Raw genomic sequence first — 23,804 nt, forward strand, 5'->3', positions numbered from 1 at the left:
TTTACTGTGACTCAAGTTACATAGCAGATACTTGAATCTATGAATACGCATATACTTTAAAATGGCTACTGGGATATTCAAAATAGTTGTGAATATACCATTATTTATGTCAGCATTATATCCTCTTGTGCCATTGTTCTAGTTTTGTATTTCTTTCAAATGATGTTATATTCTTAACCCTATCCTGGGAAACAAATTGTGGGTTTCAAACCTGACAATATGTTACTTGAGACCAATTTAATAATTGTTGGAATGTATTAAGCACGCTTATCAGTACACTTTTGTGTGTATGCAAAATTAGAATCGGTGTGTGCAAATACCCAATTTGCACAGACAAACACTGCTTACCTTGTGCATACAAAAATAGAAGCTGGCAGAAAAAACTCTGGTAGAAAACACTGAAGCACCCGACAATGCAGGATGCCATACATATCTTCCTAAAATAGAAGTTAGCTATGAATACTTGAAAGTCATAAGATCTGATGTGGAGAGCATTTCTGAATGACTAAAATGCCTCAAGAACTGTTATAAATCAGTAATTCTGAAGGAATGAGCTCTTTGGGTTGTCTTATTGCCATTATGAACTGTATTTTACATGTAAATCCAAAGAAAATAGTCAGACCAGTATAACTTTTACTGGGAGTTGGACACAGTCATGATATCACTCACATCAAACGGGAAAGTTCTAATTAGTATCCAGTCTTCTAAAGCCAATTCATAATTTAGAAGAAAATATTCACATGAATGACAGTTACTAACATGTACAGATATATTTATATCTGTGTGGTATTGTGGGAGATGTTTTGAAAATGTTCTGGGAACAGAAGCTTTTTATATGCTATTTGTGTTTTCATCTTCATGCAATAAAGTTGAAAAGACAACACAAAATATAGAAAATGGAAAGAAGTGCATATACTTTATTTTTCAAAAGCATCTTAAAACTCCTCTCTGAGGGATCATGGAGTCAGGCATGTCCTAATTTTATCACTGATTATTTTTTAATAGAAAGATGTAAAACAGAACTGTTTAAGATTATGCATTTTAATTTAATAAATTAGCAGTAGCTAAAGTACAAATCATATGTTGAAACATGAGCTAGTAACCAATTATGCAAAGTTAGATTATTTCTTGTTCAGCGCTTTCGAGATTAGTTATTAATAACTGCATTTAAAAATATCTGGAAAGGACGAGATGAAAAATCAAAAAAGTGTGCAGTAGAAAAAACTGTTCAATAATATTTTCCATTCAGTGGTAACATGTGCAGTTTCCATCCTGGAAACTCTGTAAACACCACATAAAGCTAGCTGTAGCCATGATAGTCATGCTGCAGTAGTTAAGATTAGGTCAGAACTTCTATCAGATGTCCTTAGGAGTTTGTAACTTGTATGTAATAAAGTTGTGGACAGTCTGAAAGTAAACTTATTTATTTGTAGTATATAGGGGAAAATGCTCTAGTTATAGAGCTCAACCAGAAACCTTGAATCCAAACCCTTATGTACTTCTGAGACATTCAAAATCCAGACCCAAATTTTGCAGTCGAGGACCCTCTTGACTTCAGTGTGACTTCTTATGAGGAAGGACAGCATATGTGAGTAAGAGCCTTCAGGATTGGGTGTTATGTCTATCATGGGCTGAAATCAGAATTTCAAATCCAACTACCTGCAAACTTTCATCTCATTTCTAAATTATCATTAAACGTTCATAAATATACTACCTCCCTCCCCCTCCAAATGCTTTACCTTTGTCTCAAAATGGCTTTGAGTTTCAAAATGAAAGAGAGAGAGTTTTTTTTCCGCTGGACCCTGTTAGTACTAGTGCATTGTCCTTGAAATGCCTCCAAAAGGCTTACTTCTGCTGTGATGCATGAAAAACCCTCCCTGCTGCTCAGGAGTAGGCAAGTGAAGATCTGTGGCTGTGTCTCTTCCACTTTCTTCCTTTCCAAACTCTCTTACTATTATTGGAACATGACTTACATTAACTCTTATTCTTACTCATGTCCCTACTCCTGACATTCCTCCTCATACAGCTACTCCCAGTTAAAACACAAAACTGAAAACAAAACAATGTCAGAAAGGAAAAAAAAAGTGAGTAACAGATCTATGCTAATTCTTTACCATAGACATTTCCTTGTATGTTATATCTCTGACTCCAACTTTACACCTGTTTGTAGTTTTGGACTGTAAGCCTTTCGGGACAGGGACTGTCTCTTATCTACATTTGAACTGCAAGTAAAATTAGGATCTAGCAGATGCTGACATAGTATATATGTTTACTACCATTAATACTAACAGTATTACTACTAATGTAAGAGTTACAAACTTAGCATGCACATTTTGAATTTATAAAGCACATGCAAACTGATGATTAAAAGGTAATGTCTTAGAGTACCGGTATTTTTTTGGGGGGGGCGACAACTGCAGCTGATTTCTTAGGTTCCAAAACATTTTTTCCCCTTTACACTCCCTTCAACTGTCAGAGCTTGAGACTGATAGGTCCCACAGAACCAAGCAGCTCCAATTAAAAATATAAGAACCAAATTTTTTGTAGGGGCCAGGAGGAGAACAGTTGAACGATATGATACCAAACTGGGAGGGATTGCAACTGCTTTGGAGGACAGGGTCATAATTCAAAATGATCTGGACAAATTGGAGAAATGGTCTGAGGTAAACAGGATGAAGTTTAACAAAGACAAATGCAAAGTGCTCCACTTAGGAAGGAAAAATCAGTTTCACACATATAGAATGGGAAGTGACTGTCTAGGAAGGAGTACGGCAGAAAGGGATCTAAGGGTTATAGTGGACCACAAGCTAAATATGAGTCAACAGTGTGATGCTGTTGCAAAAAAAGCAAACGTGATTCTGGGATGCATTAACAGGTGTGTTGTGAGCAAGACACGAGAAGTCATTCTTCCGCTCTACTCTGTGCTGGTTAGGCCTCAACTGGAGTATTGTGTCCAGTTCTGGGCACCGCATTTCAAGAAAGATGTGGAGAAATTGGAGAGGGTCCAGAGAAGAGCAACAAGAATGATTAAAGGTCTTGAGAACATGACCTATGAAGGAAGGCTGAAAGAATTGGGTTTGTTTAGTTTGGAAAAGAGAAGACTGAGAGGGGACATGATAGCAGTTTTCAGGTATCTAAAAGGGTGTCATAAGGAGGAGGGAGAAAACTTGTTCATCTTAGCCTGTAAGGATAGAACAAGAAGCAATGGGCTTAAACTGCAGCAAGGGAGGTTTAGGTTGGACATTAGGAAAAAGTTCCTAACTGTCAGGGTGGTTAAACCCTGGAATAAATTGCCTAGGGAGGTTGTGGAATCTCCATCTCCGGAGATATTTAAGAGTAGGTTAGATAAATGTCTATCAGGGATGGTCTAGACAGTATTTGGTCCTGCCATGAGGGCAGGGGACTGGACTCGATGACCTCTCGAGGTCCCTTCCAGTCCTAGAATCTATGAATCGATGAATATCTCTGTCCTTCCTCCCACAACATACCTGTTGCCTCAATAAGCTTTCTTTAAAGATTGTTTTCAGGAAATCATAGTAACAACCTATCTTGGAGTTTCTGACTCCAACAAGTAGGTCTTGATAGGACCTACAGGTAGCCAGAATCTTATTTAAAGAAAAACTCCCAATCTTTTTTCATCAAATGTTGTGTGTATACTGTAGAAATTTGACATATGCCTCTCAAGCTGAATAATATCAAATATTGAAATGCTACTTTTAAAAAAAAAAGTTTCAACATTTTACTAGTGTGAATGGCTCTAACTTTATCCAACTGAGAAAGCCATTGCTAGGAAATGTGGGGCACAGAAATCAGTACAGACCACAAAATAGGACTGGCTGAAAAAGGTAGGGTGTGGGTGTGTGGTGTGTGACATTCAGCTGGGATGTGGAAGACCCAGGTTCAAATCCCTGCTCTCTGTCTATTAATAGTTTCCAATACCAGAAGGGACTACTGTGATAATCTAATCTGTCTTCCTCTGTAATACAGGCCATAAAACTTCCCCAAAATAATTTCTAGAACATATTTTTTAGAAAAACATTCAATCTGGATTTTAAAATTGTCAGTGATGAAGAATCCACCACGGGCCTTGGCAAAATATTCCAATGGTTAATTATTCCCCATGTGCAAAATATATGCTTTATTTCCAGTCTGAATTTGTCTAGATTCAATTTTCAGCCATTGGATCATGTTATACGTTTCTCTGCAAGTTGGAAGAGCCCACTATTAAATATTTGTTCCTTATGTAGGCACTTATAGAGTGTAATCAACTCACCTCTCACCTTCTCTTTAAGTTAAATAGATTGAGCTCCTTGAGTCTATCACTAAAAGGCATGTTTTCTAATCCTTTAATTGGATTATTCTGGTGGCTCTTCTATGAAGCCTCTCTAATTTTCCAACATCCTTCTTGAATTGTGGTCACCAGAAATGTTTACAGTATTGCAGAATGGCCACACCAGTTCCAAATACAGACATAAGATAACTTCTCTATTCCTACTCAAGATTCCCCTGTTTATATGCATCCAAGAATTTAATTAGCCTTAGTGTTACACTGAGAGCTCATGTTCAGCTGATTATCTATCATGTCCCCAAAATCTTTTTCAGACACTATCATTCCCAAGATAGTCTCCCATTGTGTAAGCATACATTCTTCATTGTTAGATTTAGCCATATTAAAAGTTACTTACATGCCCTGTCACCGCAGTATGTGAGCACCTCAAAATCTTAATATTTACTTTCACAACACCCCATGTGAGGTAAGGAAGTGATATCATCCCCATTTTACAAATGGGGAGCTGAGGCACAGAGAGTGTATACATGAATTGCCCAAGGTCACAATTCTCTGACTTATTTGGAGCAGGGACTTGACCTTGAGGTTCCCACATCCCAGTTGAATGCTTACACCGCTGTTCTATTAGTTATTCTGGGGTGAGAGGATGTATGTGTGTCTTGTTCTGATCAGAAGTTCTATCCTAGACCTGAGAAATCTTCCCAATGAAATTTTCATCAAAACCAATAAGTTCCGCGAAACATATCAGTTTTGATTAAATGAGATTTTTTTTTATGGGAACAAGTTTCATAAAAAAAAAAAAATACTTGACCAGCTCTCACTGGAAGTTTATTTCTGCAAAAGGAAGGAAGAAGTGCAAACAGGTGAAGAGAAAATTATAGTGGTGTTTCAGAGAAATTAGAGTGGTGAATGACTTGAAGGTAGGAACTAGTTGCTGACCTGTGTTCATTAAATTTGTTCTAATTTTCTTTCTCTGAAAGTTCTCTGAGGGACCTGGGTGAATGGCAGAGGATATGATCCTGTTCTGGTAAGAAATAGATGGAAATAATGCCTTTGAATAAGCAATTTCAGTGAAAAATTGCAGCAAAAAGTGGAGTTTCAAAGCAGTTCCCAGAGGAAGTTCAGAAAGGGGAAAGAGCTTGCACGCAAACATTAACTATGATGCAGAATAGCCACTGAAAAATCCAAAGCTGTCTAATGTGGAGGTTGTGCAATTGCAACTCAGTGATTTTGAGGAGGGCTACATTATTTCTCCCTTTTTTAAAATGAAAAACAAGACAGCTTCAAAAATATAAGTCAGTTCTTTTTGGAATAAAGGGAGGGCTTAAACAGAAATAGGAGATAATGGGGAGAAAAGCCCAAGAAGACACATAAGAAAGAACATGAAGGAAAGCACCATCAGAGAAATTACAGGTTAAAACCATTCTATGTTTATATAAGAGAAAAGACCAAAAAAGAGAGCATATGGTATTTAGGAAGAATAGTAAGTGCAGAGGGGAATCATCTGTGAAACCTTTTAACCTGATTGAGAAAAGCTACAAACAAAGGGAGATGACAGACCAACCAATCATAAGAACATAAGAATGGCCCTTTTGAGTCAGACCAAAGGTCCATCTAGCCCAGTATCCTGTCTTCCCACAGTGGCCAGTGCCAGGTGCCCCAGAGTGGATTAACAGAACAGGTAATCATCAAGTGATCCATCCCCCATCGCTCATTCCCAGCTTCTGGCAATCAGAGGCTAGGGACACCAAGAATCAGGGAGTTTTCATAAGAAAAGGAAGAGGAATCCTGATTGTTAGCTTTACGGTGAAGTGCCTGATCCAAGACACCAGTGGCTGGGATAAAAGAAAATTGGTTTCCTAAATCACGTGCACATAAGTCCCATTAACATGCCCAAATAGACACTGGGCACAATCATTTGTTTTGCCCATCTCCAAGCACAAATGTTGGAGTCGCACATACAATTTAGAGGACCACTTTTGAAAACTGGCGGTTGACTTCCTTTCCTGAACTCTTCTTTATTACATAAAAGCAACTTAAGATTGGTACTTTGTTCTTAACTTTAATTGAATTTCACAGCTTTAGTTAGGTCAGGACACAAAAGGAAAATTTGCTGCTCCAATTTTCTTCTGTGCAGTATTCTGAATGTTCCTACAAGAACCTCTCACCATGTATTAAAAATGAGAAGAAATTTTTAATTGGCTTTTGAGATGACTAATCTTTAAATAAACTTAGCTGAGGCTACTACTTTGGACAAGAGTTTTGAAAGTGTCTGGTATTTAAACTGTGGAACCCTTCATAACCCTTCATTTATAGTCTTTCAAACCACATCATGTGGTGGTGAGGTGTCTAATAGGGTACAATTTGAATTGGTGTTATCGCTAGTCTCATTTAACATCTTTGCTGGTGATCTGAGAGAGACTGAACAGTTCATTGCTGAAATACATAGGTGATATTTAAATGAGAAGAATGTACACATACCAAGGCGGTCGGTAAAATAATGCCAAGGAAACCAGAGATTAGAAACATGAGGAGAGAAAAGATTTAGATGCTTATGATTTTTGATTAACTATAATCTTTTAGATGAAAGACTTTGGAAAAATGCAATCAAATCCATTCTGAGGTACAATATTCCAAAGAGTAGATAGCTAATGGAGAGGAGAAAACTGTGGTGTATTGAATACTATATTGAAATTGTAAACTGTCACTTTAAACGTTCAGGTTTTTCCCCAGTATTTCTTGCAGATTAGGAGGCTGTGACAGATATTGCAGTTGTGGGCATTATCTTGCAGGGATGGGTCATGCACAACCTGTGGGCATGGAGTGAGTTTCTCAGTACCAGGGCTGAAGGTCAGACATCAGTCAGGGGCCAGGACAGGTCAAAAGTGTAAAGCCAGAGTCTGTTATTAAATTGAAAATGTGAGGCAAGAATCAGGGTCTGGCCAGGCCAGTGTCTTTCACGGGGGTCAGCAATGGTCTTAAGCTAGAGACAGTAAACCAGGCTCACATTGAAGAGCTGAGCCTCGTTCAAGAACCACGAGCCTGGGATCAAGGTGAGTTTCAGTGAGGAAATGGCAAGACAGGTCTAAGGCAGAAGCATGCTGCAGGTCTGAGTTGCTAACAGAACTCTCAGAAATGGCTTCCTGGTTTATAAGAAGAGTGCCAGCCAATCTGGGAATCATGGACATTTGTCACTCATGCCCCTTAGGCTGGGAGTTCCTCCAGGGTATGGCCTCTCAGTTCCTCTTGGTGGCAGCCCTATCTGGGCCCCTCATGATAATGTGGAAGTGGCACCTGCCTTGAACCCCACAGACCTTGATTCTAGGCCTATAGGTTCTTACAATATTTTTGAATACCATCTTGTATTAAATCTATGAATAGTTTATGTATCATCATCCTGTTCCTATTACGCCTCTGGCGTTTAAGGGAGTGACAAAGCTCCTCCACTCCTGTCTGTTTCTGGCAAGTCTTTCAATGGTTCCCCAGCTGTGCCGCAGGTTTTTCATCTCGGCTTCCACAGCTCTTCGCCATGTTGTTTTCAGGTGGCCTTGTTTTCGCTTACCTTCAGATGTCCATCTTATTGCTATTCTGGTGATGGAATCAGTTTCCATCCAAAGCACATGACTGATTCATTTCCAACGCCTCCTGGCAATGATGGTGCTCAGATCCTCTTGGCTGCACTGTGTCAATAGATCTTGATTTGAGATTGTTCTGGGCCAAAAAATACAGAGGATTTTTCTGAAGCAGGTTGTATGGAATGAAGACAGTTTGAACATGTCATACTTTCTCATTCCCCAGCATTCTGCACTATAAAGTAGTGTTGAAAGTACACAGCTCTGATAAATCTTGTGTTTGGTTTTGGTATTGTATTTTGATGATTTCCAGACTGTATTTAAGTTCCTGAAGGTGTTTCTGGCTTTAGTGATTTTGTTCCAGATGTCCTGGTATGTTCCACTGTCCTGGCTGATGGTGCTGCTCAAGTATGTGAATGTTTCTACATTGGTGAGAACATAATCCTCTATCTGTACTGGTAATGGAGAGGCAATATTAAAGGTCATTATATCTGTCTTATTGCGGTTGATTTTCAGTCCAATTTGATGGCTGAATGCGTTGAGTAGAGTTGTTTTTTCTTGTATATGGTGTTGGGTATGTGATAGGAGAGCCACACCATCTGCGAAGTCCGGGTCTTCAAGGGATGAGAAGAGTGTCCATTTAATGTCTCTTGGCATGTCTTCTGTTGTACACCGCATTACCCAGTCAATGGTAATGTTGAAGAGGATTGCAGACATGACATACCCCTGATGTACGCCTGTTTTGACTTCAAAACTGAGTTCACTGTGGTCAACACTGTATGTAAAGTTGAAATACAAGCTTTTGATGATGTTGGTTATACAGAAAGGAATTCCATGTGCCCACAGAGTGTGCCATAGGCTGGTCCTGTGAGTGCTATCAAAAGCCTTCTCAAAGTCTATGAAATTTATGTAGAATTGTCGTTGCCATTCTAAGCACTGTTCTATTATGTATCATAGAGTGAAGATCTGGTCTGTGCATCCACGCCCTTTCCGAAAACCAGCTTTCTCTTTTCTAAGAATGCTATCAACCGCCTCTGATATACGCTGGACTATGATCTTACACAATACTTTGCTTGGCACAGATAAAAGTGTGATACCACAACAGTTATTACAGTTTATATATGATTATTTTCTATTCCATGGGGAAGAGTCCCCACAGCTCCTACAGAAACGAAAAATAATGTGTATGGTGGTGGGGGAGAAGGAGGATGATTAAGGCAAGTCACTGAAACTAAACAACTCTAGAGAGATACCATTCCCTGGAGTGGTTTGAATATATTGGTTCAGACTGGGTTTTCCAGAGACTAGCAGACAAAGAAAGGGCTTTTGGTATGAAAGGATGAGCTTGAACTGACACAGGGCCTTCATTTTGATTCAGCAAATGGTTAGGACTCTCTGTCCAAGAGGAGACCCAACCCTCGCTGAAGGGTTGGGTGTGGTGGTTGGCCTACCAGACTCCCCAGATGGAGGATGGGTGGTTTCTGGTATGTTTATGTATGGGTTTAAATCTGTTCATTTGTTGTTTATTTTGGTGTGTTTTCTCTGTGAGGCTTTTACCTTAAAATAAAGGTGCTTGCTTAGAAAGAGCTGTGTGGTAACTTGTGACTGTTGGCGATACATTGTTCGTAGCCCTTAGAGAGAAAGCAAAGCACAGATGTTAGCCTTTAGGCATACTGGTTTGCTGGGCATATCAGAGAGGAAGACAGGGAGCTGTGGAGCCTTCAAACCCCCTCAATCAGAAGGGTGTGGGACAGTGGTCTCTACTCAGAGACAGGTATCAGAGGAGTAGCCGTGTTAGTCTGGATCTGTAAAAAGCAACAGAGAGTCCTGTGGTACCTTTAAGACTAACAGATGTATTGGAGCATAAGCTTTCGTGGGTGAATGCCCACTTCACCCATGAAAGCTTATGCTCGAATACATCTGTTAGTCTTAAAGGTGCCACAGGACTCTCTGTTGCTTTTTACTCAGAGACAGGTGATGGCTGGAGACCTGACTAGGAACTCCTGGAGTGGACCACAGAGAAGGTAATACAGTTGCATTTACCCCGAATCTGTGATGGTGGGTTCTGTAGGAAAGCGTGTGATTTGGGCCCATCAGCAGTCAGTCTGCAGCCAGTCAGACTAGAGCAGGGGTCGGCAACCTTTCAGAAGTGGTGTGCCGAGTCTTCATTTATTACTTTAATTTAAGGTTTTGCGTGCCAGTAATACATTTTAATGTTTTCAGAAGGTCTCTTTCTATAAGTCTGTAATATATAACTAAACTATTGTTGTATGTAAAGTAAATAAGGTTTTTAAAATGTTTAAGAAGCTGCATTTAAAATTAATTAAAATGCAGAGCCCCCCGGACCAGTGGCCAGGACCCGGGCAGTGTGAGTGCCACTGAAAATCAGCTCGCGTGCCGACTTTGGCACGCGTGCCATAGGTTGCCTACCCCGGACTAGAGTAAGGTGAGGTGAGCTGTGTGTGCCTCTCCGTTTTAGGCAGTAGGCAACTCTGTGTGTGTCTGTTTTGTGGAGGTTAGTGTGTCATCGTTCTGAATTCTAAGAAATAAAAGAGTTATGTTGCATCTTTCCATCAAGAGTGTTGTATATTTGTATCTAGTTTCTTTGTGTGTATGCTGTGAACATAACAAAATCGATGCTGAAAGAGACCTGGCATGATAGAGGGCAGCAAATTTAAACAAGAGTTTTCAGTGTGATATGAAAGAAGAAGAGACTAAAGTGATATATTCAATAGGTTGACTTTATCAATGATGCCAAGCAAGCTGCTTCCTACAGGCCAGATTGTGACTGTTACTTGCACAGGTGCTGCGGTGGAGGGGAAGCACGAAAGACCTGGACTTGTGTTACAGAGGGAAGTCTTAATGATAACCTTTGTGATCTGGAGGAGTGCAAGGGCTGATTCTTCCATGCTTTCCAGGGAGCAATTGCCCAACGGGGAGGGGAGGATATTGGGCTGTGTCCATACCTCCATCCACAGTGGTCCATGCAGCAGGCCAGGAGCACGGTGGGGAACAAGCATCACCATTCAAAACAATGCAGCCTTTATAACCACTTAACATAGTGGGGAGCCTACAAGCACATTTTACAAGCTTTTTTACAACAAAATTAAAGGATTTTATAAACAGGAAAGAGATCAATAATTATTTTTAGACAACTAGGTGAGAACAGGAAATGGGCTTAAGCTGCAACAAAGAAAATGTAAATTAAATATTAAGGAAAAATTACTACAAGAACAACTAGACAAATGGTTGTGGAATAACCATCACTTGATATGTTTAAGGCCAAAAGTAATATGATCTATCAGAGATGGTTTAAGGAATAATTAAATCAATTCTTCCACAAAGGAAAAGGAGGAAGTAAATGGCCCACTAAGGAACTCTTCCAACTCAAATGACTGAACACATGCTGAGTGATATTTTTTTTTATTGTCTCATAATTCCCCACCCATTATTAGTGTTCTTAGATTCTAGGTCAGACTGACTTGTCTATAATTATTGGCTTCTCCTTTGTAAAGACTGGGATTATGTTTGTTTCACTTCAGTGTACAAATACTTTCTCTCTCCAAGGTGCTATTGAAAACCTTCGTTATTGGACTTGTATTCTTTTCAGAATTGTTGTGGTGTGATTGACCTTAACATGCCTTCAGTGATTTCAATTGACAAGAAATAGAGAAATCCAGGCCTGGATAATTTAAAAAGTAATTTTTAAAAGAATTGTTAGAAAAAAATAAATTTTGAATTTTAAAATTAGATTTTTTTTGGCTGTTGTCAGTTTCCCACAATTGTTATGGCTTTGGGGACATTGAATGTACTCAAATGCATTTCAGAAGGGAAAAAACTGAGAAAAGGATTAAAGAACTGTGTTCTTTATATGAAAAATAATGTTTATATTATATTGGCACAAACCAGATCTTTACATCAAATGTTTTGTTATTTTGTTACCGAACTGTAGCTAAGAGGAAATTTAAATAATAAGTTTTTTAATGATATTGCTGATAACTGAAACATTTTTCAAAAGCCATAAGGAGGTTAAATCAAATTTTATTTTTCTGTACCCTTAGAAAATGTGTTTAGTTTGTTGTTGAAAAGATGTGGCATGTTTCTGTAAAAGAATATCAAATATATTATATGAGAATTGGCTATAAAAACTATGTTAAACAATATAATTTATACTATTTATACTTTAAAGGAATGATGTCATATGGTGGGTTATCAGCTGTCACTTTAAATCTAGTGACAAAAATGCTGATAACTTCACGTCTATAAATAGGGATTAACCTTCTGAACTGAATATACCACCCCAACCCCATGGAGATTTATGGGGTTTATTTACTGACCTACAACTAAGAATCTAACTATCACAGGGATATTGAGCCAGCCATTCTGCCATCACCAGCAAAGCTTCTTTTTCTTCTGTTGCTAAAGCAGTCAATAAGAACAGTGGGAAGGCTAATATTTTGTGTTCAAATCTGACAAAGGTTAAATTCCTAACTATAAATCCTATAGTGCATATCTGGGGAATTAGAATAATAATCCAACTTTAGACTGAGACACGAGTTTCCTCTCCCCCGGCCCTCCACAAATACCATCCAGTACTAAAATGAAAATACCAAATCTCTTGGAACACTCAATCATTTTACGTGGAAGGTCTCACAGACTATAAAGTCAAGTTTTACTAAAAGGCTATCAAGCAAAAATATATTAAAGAAAACACACTGTCACTTTAATGCATCCAAACTATAGTAAATTCCTAAAATTATCCTTAGTAGAATATTATTTTAGGACTCTGTCTCTTCACTGCTACTGGGGACCAAACAGCCACTGCTAAGAAAAACATTCTTAGCTGTGGCAAAAAAACTGTATCCTCTCCTTTAGACTTTAAGTTAAGTCCACTGGAACAATGGAACTGTCATCTCCAGAAATAAGACTTCTATATACAGGAGACAGGGTGACCTCAGAGACTAGCCCACGAATCTGTAACTCCCTCATTGAAGAAGTCAGGATGCCCACGAACCTCTGCATCTTCAGGGAAACATCCAAACAATAGCACCAGCACCAGCCAAAAAAACTCTGCTGCACAGTACCTCTGTGAGGAAGCCTTGTAATATAATGAATGGCCTTGGATTTTAAGAGGGGGATTCTGTTTGAAGGAATAATACAAGTCATTGGGAATTTTCAATCAAAACGTTTTTGCAGAAAATCTGGTTTCTGAAGCGTTGAGATTTTCTGTGGAAAATATTTCCAAATGAAAATATTTGTTTGTCAATCTAAATCAAAGTTAAACATTACTCCTTGTCTAGGAGTTGTAGTTTACATGTTTCATGTCCCCTTTCTCACCTATGGGAAGCGATCTCTTTCTGGACCACATGTTCCATGGGCAATCACATTCCACCTTCTAAGTCTCCACAGCACATATTGGGAATCTAGTGACCTTATGCATCTCAGCAGTTGTCATATATGCTTATTCATTTACTCTTGTTAGGTTAGTGCCCACAGTGTGTTCAGTGCCGTGCAATGCATAAAATAAAAAGAGTCCTACCTCCAAAAAAGTTAACTTCTAAAAGATACATGTACTGGGTAATCTAGAGAAGGGGATAAATTGGACATTTCCCCATTGCCACTCCATTAACACACTCACTTATTTTGAGAATTATGGAAGTAATGAGTTTGCAGATTTGAATGAGAAAAGGGTGGTGGATGGTGATAAATTTGTCACCCACCTCGGCCAAGTGGAAAGCCTTGGAAAAGAAATCAGTAATGCAGAATCTGGGCGTTATCTTAGTATGACTTGTTTATTTTGCATTATATTTACCAGTTCTGGAACAGAGGCAGCCACAAACAGCATGCAGGCAATCTCCTCTTTCAGGGATTTGATTGAAAACATCAATGTCTGGTTCTCTGGATGCAACTCTGCCTGAAGAATTGACTCTAGTTAGCGATATTTAGGAAGAGAGCAAACATCTTTTCTACTTTCCACAGTTTCCCCAAAAGAAACAACAGAAAACTAGAAATAACACAGCATTTTCTTTGACTAAAAACACGCATAAGAACTTGTAATGTTGTGCGAAACAGTATTATCTGATGGCCCCTACAATAATATTATCTTTCCTATCCTTTGACCGCATATACCTAAGGTTCTTGACCTAAATGAAGATAAACTTTCATCTTTCTTTTCTCCCCCTCTAGGAAGAATAAGGCTAAAAAATCAGATCATGGTTCACAGTCTGAAACAAGATAAAGTTTTCTTGCTTCCTTTGAGCTATTCAGTTGTTCTGAGTTCTTATGTTTGATCAATAGTACCTGGATTGCAAAGTTTCAGAGATGCTTAATAAAAAAGAGAGACTCCAGGATTTTCAGTGAGATTCAGTACTTGTTTCTTCCCCAGGAAGTTTCTGGGATTCTGACCCACAAATGTATGACATTTTAGCTATGTAACGTCACTTTTAAAGGGTTACATGTCTTCCTCTGAGCCCTGCACAGGTTGATTAATGGCAACAAAAGCCCCTGGCTTTAAAGGCAGAGGGGGATAAAAAATTGTTCACACTAAAATCAAACAAAATATCTAAAACATTTATAAAATCTGCTGTTCCGTAACATGTGGCATATGCAGGATACCTTTACACAACTGTGAGGTGGGGTGTAATTGTTTTTACCTGCAATCATTAAAGATGGCCTGCATATATACTAAGTGGTGAAGCAGGCCATTGTAAACTTGTGATAATGAAATTTACCATGCCACCATGTGTGCTCTGTATAGTGTTCACTAATTTCACCACTGTTTTGTGCTCCGAACATTCTTTACCTTCTGCTGATTGGCCTGTCTCCAGCTTCTTTCTGCTCCTCTCCCTTATTGTCTCTGCACTTCAGTCTCACTCTAACTGCCTTTCATGCTTATCTGCTTCCTTCCCTCCCACCTCTTCCCATTCTTTCCTCTCCTCACCCACCTATTGTATTAATTTAGATAGACTATGTGGGTCAAGGGTGTTAATATAACCCAGTCATTGTCCAACATTAAACTGTGTTAAACAAAATGTGGGATTTGGTATACTGAGACCTCAGCCTGCATTAAACGTACCATTAAACATTCTTTTAACCTTTTATTAAAGATACAGAAAGGAAGGAAAAACCTTTAAAGCATATGAACTATATAGCTTTCAGTAAGGCTTCCATTTTAACAACATCCCTTGTTCCCTTTCCCTTTAGCTGGAGAGAGTTTTTAAAGAAACCTTGTTTGACAGTCTTTTAGATGGTATCAAAGATGGTAATAAATGTCCTTTTGCAGAAAAGAGAAGTAGTTAGTTGAGTGGAGCTGCTGCTTTGTTGATGCTGCTGCTGTTAAAATCCAATCCCATTTCATCTCAGTTGTTGGTTGGGATTCAGCTGGAGCTGGAAGGGGTGACAATGTCATCTCGATCCCTCTTTGGCCTGGTCTGGTCAAGACATCCCTCAGGATTAGGATGAAGAAGGCCTGGGGTCCAAGAGATGGGGATGGCAACCATGATGATGGGCTTGTTTCAGTAGTCTCCATCTGTTTTCTCTTCTCTTCCTCTGCATCTGTTCTTTCTTTAAGGACCCACAAAGGAAATGGTGTGTGGACTTTTGTCTTCAAATTAGGCCTAATATCCGACACATCGATTTTGGTTAATTAATGTCCAGTTCCACATCTTCTGTTTTTACCAAGCATGATTTCAACACAGTCCTTGAATCATATCAATGTGGCCTTTTTGTTTGGATTAATTTAGTCTCTCTGTCTTGCTCTTTTGCAGCTGTTTATAACATTCATTATTTAAATCAACTTGCCTTACTTCTGTTAATATTTGCTACTATGAGTTATTGGAACATTTTGTGAACTTTCATATGCTTTTTACAATTGAGCTCACAATTAGGGTAAATTTGTAGGCCCAATTATCACAATATATCTCAAACCTATATTACATTTAAGAGAACAAAAATTAAGTAAAACAAAACAAAACCACCAGTTACCATAATAATTAATTATTATTAAAAAACAATTAATCAAAAAGGGGAAAATTAATGGCAAACTATCATTCTGTCCATTCTGCTTGTATGTTGTCCCTTTCACCCTAACTTTTATATACCTTGTCAATTTAGATTGTAAGAGTCAGATTTTAAAAGGTACCTTCTTCTACTTAGAGTATACACAATGTGCCTCAGGTGGCATGTGACCAGGATTCATCCCTGAATTTGATTTGCTGGTAAGATCACTAGCTTCCCAATGTGGGTCAGGTACTGATAGGGAGTGCAACATGAACGCTGATTCATGCCCCCCTCCAAGGTACCTAACGGTGCAGATAGGTGCCTAGAAGAATTTTCAAGAGTACTTTGGCACCTAGCTCCTAAATTATTCTGGTTAGGTGCCTTTGAAAAACCCAGTAGTGTGCCTACCTGTGTCTTCAGATGCTGATATACCTTTGAAAATCTATCCCTAAACTCCTTGTGACATGGACCATCTACTATTACATCTGTACAGTTCCTAGAACAATGGGGCCCTGCAAGTTCTAAGCACTACACTATATAATAATAATTAATAATTAATAATTAAGCTTGCAACCAGCTTGCCTTATGGAAGGAACCCTACTTATAGCTTTAGAAAACTGATATGGCCTGAATATTGCCAGATTTAACTCTGAATGCAAAGGATACATGTTTCTGAAAAGTCTGATGAAAGCTGGTAAGCTATTTCTATTATAGATCATTAAACAATTCCCTGATGTGAAATTTTAAATTTTATCTAATGTTTCTCTCTTTCAAACGATCCAACCTGTTAAATCTCCTTGAAAAGTTTTGCTCTGGTTATATGTGTGTTGCCATTTGTAGCCACCAGATTAAAGTTGGTTTTTCTCCTAGTCCATTGTCATCTTTGTTAACCCCACTAATGGTCTAATACTGGTATTGACAGTCTGAGGAACAGTGTTCAATGTGCATAATATTCTCAAGTTCTGTACATGGTGTAAATATAATTTATAGTACTTAGCTTTCAGTGTTTATTTACCCTTATTAGCTCCTTTCCCAGTCCTGCTAAATGTATAGAACATAACTGCTCTGAAACATGTTTCTTGCTTTCCGGGTAACAAAGGTGTAATTAAATCAGATATTATATTGCATCAAATAATATTACATTAAATATGGCAGCAGTAAGCATATGTCTGTGAATGGTGGACATTCCATACTATACTCTTTTAATGGTATGAAGAGTTTTTTTTGTTATAGACAGTTATGATGAAATATTTATGCTAGTTACTTTTCAAATATAAGCATCACCACTTCAAATGTTGGTTTCTATAAATGGGAAAAGAGATTAGTCCATATAAAGGACTAGTTACATGCCAAGTTTCATTTCTAAAATGAAGTATTTATGTTGCTTGGAATACAAAGTATCCTTAATACCTTTTAATCTTTTTGCTATCCTTTAATATAAATGTAGTCAAAACCCATTTTGATCCAATTTGTTTAAAAAATACTCTGAGATCAATCATTATTTTCATATTGAAAGGAGAGTAGATGATTTAAAGCAGAAGTTTGTGTTGAAAACCCATTTGAACTTTCCCTATAATGTAGTATCGTTAATGTACAGCTGTAAGAGAGAGAGCCTAGGTTTTACTTTTTTTTTTTTTTTTTTTTTTTTTTTTTTTTTAAGTTGTCCAGTATTCTGGTGAAAATCAAAAGAAATTGAATTTTTGTCCACATGAAAGTAAGAATGCTAGTATAAACTGATACTAACACATCAGTGGAATATCATAGTTCTGTAAATAATTTGCATTTTTATTAACTTCTTGTAAATGTTTCGGATTAGTTGATGCTAGCATACTTCATCTGCACACTTTGACTATTTGTCCATTTAATAAGTTCATAGTTATTAGAAAAATGAGATAATAGTTAATTACTTTTCTTTTTTCCATTCTTTCAGACTTCATGAAAAAAAATTAATCCTTCTTTAATGGCCATGTTACCAGTGAGTTCTGTGGCTCATTGATTACAAGTAGGGCATGTAAAGTTTTATATAACTCTTTACAGGAAGATCATAGATTGGTCGTGAGTCTTGTAATTAAAACTTTCTTCCACTGTCTTCAGTTCAGTTTTGACATCTTATTTCTTAACTGGCATTATGTAATATAGTGAAGGTGTAATGCCTTCATTTTTTTAAGACTGATATATTGGAAGGGGAATAGAAGCCTTTAGGATTCCCTTAACACCTATTGTAAATGCATTTCTATGATACTGTTTTTGCAAGTAGCTTTTCTTTTCTGCTTTATGTGCACCCTGGCAGTTGGTTGATTTAATGTTTATTTTAAAACAACAAAAATAATGAAGGCCATGTTTGAGTTACTGACAACTATTCAGATTGAGGGGTTTTATTTTCCTATGTAGTTCTCAGGAAAACAGTACAAGACGCAAAATGCAAATAAGAATTTGGCTGCTATGTTAGGAGTGCATTCTGCAAGGTGCTGAGCACTATGGCCAAGATCCATCAAAGCCTTTAAGCATGTGCTTAACTTCGAGCATGTGCATAGTTCTATTTCAATTCACATGCTTAAGTACTTCACTGTATGGATCACCTTGCAGGATCAACCATTTAGCAGGCAAGATGATTCTGAAGAAAAGCCAGATTGCAAGAAAATTATAGTGAAGATAAAATAAAACATTGATCTGTACTTGCCACTCACTAGGGGAGGGAAAATGAACAATGAAAAACCTTATTAACTGAGAATCCATATAGAAGAGTATTTTTTTCTTTTTAAAATTTTTGAAAGTTGTCTATTTGATAGATCATGATCTTCAAAAGTCTCTTTCTGAAGAACGCTAGTACAGTATTGAGCAATTGTGGTAATCTGTTTCCATTAAGTGAGCCCACAGGAAGGGCTTTGGTTCAGACTCTGCTCATTCTATTCAAAGTCATCCTTTTCTTTTCTTTTCTTTTCTTTTCTCCACTGGAACAAGTACCCAGAGCCCATCAAGCCAGGTAGTCTTGGTGATATCTATTCAGTTTGAACTCTTAGGCCAAATGCAATGTAGTCCAGCCTATGTGCCACTTATCAGTCAACGTTCTTGAAAAATAACATGACAGACACAGTATGTTGCCAAAGACAACCTTCAGCAAGGCTAATTTCCTCTTCAGAGTTCTACATGGAAAATACACCTCGGTATCTCAATATAGCTATTGAAATTGGCATGACAGGTCCTTCTTTGGTTACCCCAAAAACAGCATATGACATATGTAAAATCAATTACCATTCACACAGCAGATAGTTCTGCTCATCATATACCAGAAATCGTCTTATTTCAACTGAGGATTTCTAAAAACTGCAAAGTACCAGTGCTAATAATACATGTACCTTGTTTTTAAAGAGCCATTTTCCTGCAGGATATGTGTAACACTGAGATTGTGTGCCAGTATAACAAATCACATTTAATATTTGCGTTTTTTAAAAATTGAGTTAAAATCAGTTAGAGATGTTCTGGTAGCGGAGATGGGCTAAAATATATAAAATATTTGCATTATACCCAGCTGCACATGAAAGTTGAGGGGACAGGAAACAAAGAGCTTTCCGTGCAGGTGCAAGGAACAAAGGCAGTGTACACCCTTATCTTGAAGGGTGAAATCCTGGACCCATTGAAGTCAATGGGATTTTTGCCATTGACTTCAGCAGGGCCAGGATTTCACTTGAATCCTTTCCTGTGGCTCAAAGCACCCCTTCTGCCCTCGTCAGGGGAGCTAGTGTTCACAGTTCACAGAATTCTTCTTCAGGTTGGAGTTCTGTGTAAGCTCAAAAGTTTGTCTCTCTCACCAATGGAAGTTGGTCCAATAAAAAATATGACTCCACCCACCTTGTGTCTCTAATATCCTGGGACCAACACAGCTACAACAACAGTGTGTAAAATACAAACATTGACAATAGATTATTAGGAGAATCAATATGCAAGAAACGTTTAAGCATTCTTAGGGCCGCATATTGCTCTAAATCTAGATATAACTCTGGATGGCACTGGAAGTTTTGTCTAAATAGGGGCTTCAGGCTGGGATCTCAGGGGCCCAATCCAATTTCCTTTGAAGTTAATGACTGGAATCACTGGCTTCAAGTGGGAGTTGGTTCAGGACTTGTGAGTGTTTCAGAATGTTAAGGAATCCCAAAACTTGATTATTTAGTGGTGTGTAGAATTTCTAGAGATTGGGTTAAGTTCTTAGTTTCCATCAATTCATTTTTTTTTTGATAATGTAGTGCTTTAACTAATAGCCAAAGAAAGTGACAAAGCCATTACTGAAGGTTTTGGGGGTTGGGGGGAGGGGCCTTTCTCAGAAAGGTAGGGCAATTACCAGTGATACTGGTGGGGGGGGGGAAACATAGTAGTGAAGAATATTTCAGCCATCTTCCCTGCAAAGGGAAAGGAAAATACACCAATTGTGACTTCATTTAACCTCACAAAAGAAACTATGGGATACATATTTAACCAAACAAAAAGCAATACAAAACAAAAAAAAAACTGATTTTTTTTTTAAACAAAATAAAAGTTTGTCTAAGTAACCATTTAAAATTAAGTGATCACAATGTGGTTACCAAGCACATCATTGTACATACTGGACAAATAGAAAAATACATATTAAAAATGCCTGGGTCAGAGTTAAGGCATTGCATTTGTGATGAAATATGCTTTTTAGAAAAAAAAATACTTGATAAGAACAATGTTTGTGTGTATTATGCAGGCAGTTTAAGATTTATGATGCCCTTAATTAATTTGCTGGCATTTAGTGCTAGATTTTTCACTTGGTAACATTAAAAAGATTTTGTATCCAAGGCTAATAACAGAATGTTGGCTGTACAAAATACTTTAAATCTAGGTTTAATATTTATGTCTGAAGCTGGTTGAGAAATAGAATTTCCTTTCAAAAGTTAGGGGGGAAAAAAATCCATTTTTTCCAACATGTGTGTTTGTAGATTTCCCCCCACCTCGGTTTCTTCATGAAAAACTGAACACTAAAATGTCTTCAGTTGTTTTTGAAAAAAAAAAAAAAAAGGGGGGGGGGGAAGGTTTTCATTAGAAAACATGGAAAATATTGCAAGGAATGTACATTTCCCTTGGAAAACTTTTATTTCAGTAAAAGGCCATTTTTTGTATTTAAAAAAATCTAAAAGGAAAATGTGAACCAGCTATTTCATCTGGTCAGGTAGGGAAAAAAAGAGAATACCTCAGCCAAAAAGTAGTAGCCAGATCTTTATAAACTACTATACACCAGTCTGCTTGAGGAAATATATACATTATGCAATAGATCCTAATAGCCTGGATTAAAAACCTCCAGTCTCTTCAATAGGATTTGTGAGTGTGTATTACCTCAGAAAATGAGGTTATAATTTTTATAGAGCTTTTTTTAAGGCTTGCTGCCTTATGTAACTATTGAACTAACAGAATTTTTAACATCAATTCCCAGAGGCTTTCTAACTTTCAAATCACATTATATATAAATTTAAGTACAAATCTTTCAAAAGTAAAATTCCTACAGGGAATGCTCTCTTGTTCCACAAATTGCTGCATAGTTATAGTGTCCACCTAAAGTCTTTATGATACCTGAAATGTTATAAAGTTGGAGACAAACTTATTGAGTACAAGAAACTAAGACAAATGACACTGACCAATGAAGTTTAGGATGGAATATCTGCAGATAGCCATGATGATGAGCAAATGGGATTAATTCTGAATCCCATAACAATGCTGTATTGTTCAGTGAACTGTTCATCAGTGATTAGTGTTCTCGCACATTCACCTCTTATTCCGGCTCTATGTCCTCTTCACCTAGGTACCAGAGAATGAGACTAGAGTAAACACAACCTAGCCACCATGAGTTGCAAGGGGGAAACTAATCACATTTATAAAGCAGATTGTGAGTAATTTACACATTTTTAGACTATCCACCCTTTAAAACAGGGATTAGGTTTTCATCTGTGATTGGTAAATTCCTAGCCCAGGTTGGAAATTACCATGCACACTAAATAATTACTAAATTATAACTGAGGATGTAGAATCAAGATATTGTATGTTATGGGTAATAAAAACCCAAGTCTTGGAGACACCCCAAGCCCGCTGGGCAGTATCATCTGGAAAAATCAGATATGAAGACAGTAGAAGTGAACCTAAACAAAATCACTTCATGGCAGAAAGCTGCTCCATACCAGCTGAGTGATGTTAAGCCAGAGAAATATATGTCAGATACTAAGGTGTATGCTCGAGCTACACACTTTAAGCACATACCTCTTGCCATAGGAAGAGAAGTTAACAACAATCAGATATCTGTTTTGTCAAACCAGAAAAGGTGCCATGTTCTATGGATACCCACTTCCTAAAGTAACACAAAAAGAATAAGCATCAGATTAATGCTAGCATGAATACTATTCCCAGGTTCCCTCTGTCAGACGCATTGTAAAGTGGATGATATGAACTCCAGCCAATAAACATATTAAAGATATATAGATATCTGAATAGAGAGGATGGGCTATTCTGATGCAGCATAATGGTTATCAACATAATTAGATCATGGCAGAAGAGATGGAATCACAAATCATAGATGGTTACTCACTGGGCAGAATGGTCAATGTCACTTGGTTGCCATAGATGTTTGAAGCCTCATCAGGAGGTAAAGGTTCTAACAAAAGGGCAGTTGTACCAAAAACTTGCAAGACTGCCTGATGTATTGGTGCAGTCTATAACATTCCCTTTAATCTCACTGACAGAAATAATACTTGGCTCTTATATAGCACCTTTCATCAGTAGATCTCAAAGTACTTTACCAAGGAAGGCAAGTATCATTATCCCCATTTTGTTAATGGGGAAACTGAGGCATAGAAAGGCAAAGTGGCTTGTGCAAGCAACTAGCAGTAGACCCATGACTAGAACCTATTTCTTTTGAGTCCCATTTCAGTGCCCGATCCAGTAGACCAGTGACTTTCAACCTTTCCAGACTACTGTACCTCTTTCAGGAGCCTGATTTGTCTTGAGTACCCCAAAGTTTCATCTCACTTAAAAACTATTTGCTTACAAAATCAGACATAAAAATACAAAAGTGTCACAGTACACTATACTGAAAAAATGCTGCTTACCCCGCACTAGGCCAGACAAGGTTAAGCTCATGTTATTGACAGCGGAAGTCCCGCCTCCCTGGCAAGTCTGGGCATGCTCCAAGTGCTCTAGTAGTATAAAGGGAGGGAGCCCAGCTTATTCTGGGCTGGAGGCCGCAGGGGAAGGACCTGCCTGGGAAGCTCCTGCGGAGGGCCAGCCACAGCCTCTGGCTGCACCGGGAATCGAAGCCGTCCACGGCCTGCCTGCTCCCCGGCGATGGAGGAACCCTTGGAGACGACTGGCCCTGCCGAACACAGAGGACCCAACATCTCAGGGGAAACCCCAACACAGACGCTGGTAGGAAGTGACCCAGGGAGGGTGATGGAGTGGTACCTTCTGCCCAGGGGAAACTCAGCGTGTTTCGGTAGGACCCCCGCTGAGTCAGTGGCAAGCCGCTACGCCACTGTTAGGGCCCTGGGTCGGGACCCGGTGGAGTCGGTTGGGTGCCCCAGTGCTATAGACTCTGGCCGCTAGGCCACGCTGTCCTGCACCCAAGGGTGGCGCTGTAGACTCTGGTCGCTAGGCCACGCTGTCCTGCACCCAAGTGTGGTGCTATAGACTCTGGCCGCTAGGCCACGCTGCTCTGCACCCAAGGGTGGTGCACTGAAGGGCTGCTTCATAGACTGTGACAGATAGGTCACGCAGCCCTGACCCTAGGGGCATGGACCGTCACAGCCATGTATACCGAAAGGAATATTGGGTGGGGTGTGCATAATGGCTGGGATTAAGTTTACCTGCATAGTGTGAGCAATGTACAAGAGAAACTGACTTGGAGAAGTAGGGAATTTAGCCCATATTGCATTCAAGGAAACAAAACA

Source organism: Emys orbicularis, chromosome 6, assembly GCF_028017835.1.
Source record: "Emys orbicularis isolate rEmyOrb1 chromosome 6, rEmyOrb1.hap1, whole genome shotgun sequence".
Taxonomy (NCBI): domain Eukaryota; kingdom Metazoa; phylum Chordata; order Testudines; family Emydidae; genus Emys; species Emys orbicularis.